The following is a 3,415-nucleotide window of genomic DNA, read 5'->3' as shown; positions in this document are numbered from 1 at the left end:
AAAAACGTTCCGGTCCTGAACTGAAGACATCCTGAACGGATTTCTCTCCATTCAGAATGCATTGGGATAATCCTGATCAGGATTCTTCCGGCATAGAGCCCCGACGACGGAACTCTATGCCGGAAGAAAAGAACAACGCAAGTGTGAAAGAGCCCTTACCTACTCTACATGATAAATGCTGTTTGCAACACAACCCATTTAAGCAAATGTGTTGAAGAATAAATAAGGGGGAAAATGAAATGCATCAAGGGCTTATATTACCAGAATATGCAAGTGTCTTGCTGAAAGTCCCCTTTAAAACACAAATTCAGTTTGTTGAAGGGGTTGCCCTCTTTGTAGGTAAATCAAGGGGTTCATTCTTCAGGACCCCCCTTCTCTAATACCCAAAGTGAAGTGTGACATAAATGGGCCATTGATCTCTATGGGTTCTGCGTAATGCTTCAGAGAGTACAGAAAAGGAAAACTCAAATCACTTTATTCACATCAATGTTGTCACAAATGCATCGTCCATAGGAACACACTGGAATGAAATTACAAACAAGGTGCTTCGTATTCATTTGCTGGAAAACGCGTACAGTTATACGTGAGATACAAAGTCAACAAAGATTTCATTGGCATTATGGAGGACCCATCGCCTGCCCAGGGAGGAGGTGGCGGAATTATGGGCAAAAGCCATTCTCATAAATCCCCCCCCCCCCCCCCCCCCCGATAAGGCCACGGGTCACTTTTCATCAGATTTTCACACACAAACAAAACTGACGCAAAATTGGCAACTGGAAAATAAAAAAAAATTATACATTTACCTGAATATCAAAAAATATCATCGGTTCCTGGTTTCACCCAGAAGTAACTACACGCGCATAGCCTACATAAATGACAACGATGAAAAGTCTACAGTAATAGGCATCTCCAGCCTCCACCGCCAGAAATTACCTCGTTAGCGCACAGCCGACCAATCAGGAAGAGGAGACGCTCAATGCTTTATTGCTGGGAACAGTGGCTGATACAGTTATCCTCACGTTCACCGTGGCACAGTCTGGTCCAGGCAGGAACAACAATGCAGCTTATGCCATTTGAAAAGTCAAGTTTGCAAAAAACATTAAAGCTCATCTTTAAAAATAAAATAAAATCCATGGCTGGTGAAAAAAATATAAATTACTGCTTTATAATACAAACATGAAAATTGTTCCATAAATAACGGGTACGGTCTACATTTGGTCTGGCTGGGTGCAACACACCAATTCTACCACACGATGGCAGTATTCCACCATTAAACGTTTCACCAAACAGACAATGAGAAGAAAGCTCTAATACTTCTGCTGATCTAAAGTAGGATGGAAATCAAAACGGCAACTTGACTGGGTACGTTTTAGACAACTGCCCCCCATGTAAGCTGTGGAGATTGTGACAAAAAAAATAAAATAAATAGACCTAAAAAAGGTAATATTGCTGCGCTACTATTATGAGCTATGGCAATATACAGAAGGGTAGAGAAAGCGGGCACTACTACTTCTTGTGCTAGTAATAGCACCTATATATGAATTACATAAAAAAAAAAAAATAATAATAAAAAGTGCATGCTTTCCGCAAGGAGCTGTAATAGACCACATCCACCACTTGGTGGCCAGTTGTGTCCCCACAAACACAATTTATTTTTTTTATTCATTTAAAGGGAAATAACCTAGCAAAGAAAAGTGTGTGCAAATAAAATGAAATATTGCATGGCAAATAATACTTATCACAGTGATGATAAATATGGACGTTTACCTGCACAAGATCTAGGCACCCATTCTGCACAATGAGAACTAGAACCATTACTGTGCCATGAGCTGCTGTGTCACTGGGATACACTTCTAACTATCTGGGAGGGTGGGCAGCCAGCGATCATCATCCACACTACTCAATGCATACAGCACACATGTGCTGAAATAATTCTCTAATATAGAGGTTTCCTTTCATACAAACTGTGCAGCAATGCCAGCTTCATCATAAGGGGCCATCACAGTGTGAAGGTATACTTGGAGTTGTAGTCTCCCAACAGCTCCGACCTATAGGTAGATTGTTTATCTGTACCACCTCCAGGGATAATGAAGGGTCACCAGCCAGCAGGCTGTTTGGTAACACGCACACGGATCTAATGGTGCCGGGTTGTCCAGCAGGGTGTACCCATGTACACTGTATGAACTTCCAGTCACCTGCACATCCTCATCAATGAGAAACGTGAACACGGGGGAGGAGAAGGTGAACAGCAGTCACCTTATGTCCTACTAATAAATATGCACACATCTATAAGGCCTCATGCACACAACCAAATGCATTTTCCAAAAAATACAGATGACGTCCATGTTGCAGTCAGTTTTTTTTTTTTGCAGACCCATTGCTTCAATAGGCCCGTGGACTGCATTTTGTGGCCGAGAATAGGGCATGTTGTATCCTTTGCAGAACGGACATTCAGATCAGTGTGTCCATTCTGCAAAAGACAGAACATTACCTATTCTCGGCTGCGAAATGCAGACTATGGACCCTTTGAAGAGGTCATCTGCATTTTCCACATCGCAAAATATACAGGATCATGCCCGTGAGGCCTAAATCACATTGGTGTGGATCTGCACCAGTCCAGATCCAGTGCTGTGGGCTGAACATGGCCCGCTCGCTGTGGAAGAAACCATTGAGATGACTTCAGGTAGTAACATCCTTTCTATCACTGCTGCTGATTTATATATAAGAAGAAAAAAAAAAGCATAAAGAACATTCCGTTATAGTGCATACACCACGTACCGCAAAGGCGGGCAGCCTCAGTTGTGGCCTAGTGTAGATAGAGCCATGTTTACCATTTGGCACTACACTCACGGCAGCTCTACAAAGTTGTATTATATATATACACACACACTTTACTGTTTCCACAATCTCCGCTTGCAGCCAGTGAATGGGAACACCCTGATCATGCCTAGCTGAAGCAGGGCTTTGCAGAGTTTGTTCCATGTGGATGTCCCTTCAAGCTACTGTAAAATAAGGAGCTAGCTGTCACCTTTCTACCCCTGTCTTGCTTCTTTCTTATGAAGGTATGCGACTCCTTCTTTGGCTTCTTGTTGTCTGTGTAGGAGGGACCTAAAACAACCCTGTCTCTTCATTCTTCACACTCTTAGGCTCCATTCACACGTCCGCAAAATGGGTCCGCATCCTTTCCGCAATTTTGCGGAATGGATGCGGACAGCACACAGTGTGCTGTCTGCAGCCGCAATTGCGGAGCGCGGCCCCGATTTTGGGTCCGCAGCTCCGCAAAAAGATAGAGCATGTCCTATTCTTGTCCGCAGCTTGCGGACAAGAATAGGCATTTCAATGGGGATGCTGGGCTGGTGTGTTGCGGACCCGCAATTTGCGGGTCCGCAACACACCACGGACATGTGAATGCAGC

General features: G+C 43.7%; 1 long non-coding RNA gene across 1 annotated transcript; it reads left to right on the top strand.

Annotated features, from left to right (window-relative positions):
• The first annotated feature begins 472 nt into the window (after nucleotides 1–472).
• LOC121003269 lies at nucleotides 473–2,322 on the top strand. Its single transcript, XR_005779450.1, has 2 exons — nucleotides 473–2,160; nucleotides 2,192–2,322. It is a non-coding gene; the product is annotated as an uncharacterized LOC121003269 (long non-coding RNA).
• Nucleotides 2,323–3,415: the final 1,093 nt, after the last annotated feature.

Source organism: Bufo bufo, chromosome 6 (assembly GCF_905171765.1).
Source record: "Bufo bufo chromosome 6, aBufBuf1.1, whole genome shotgun sequence".
Lineage (NCBI taxonomy): Eukaryota > Metazoa > Chordata > Amphibia > Anura > Bufonidae > Bufo > Bufo bufo.
The sequence above is the reverse complement of the archived record's forward strand: the minus strand, read 5'-3'. Positions and strand labels throughout refer to the sequence as shown.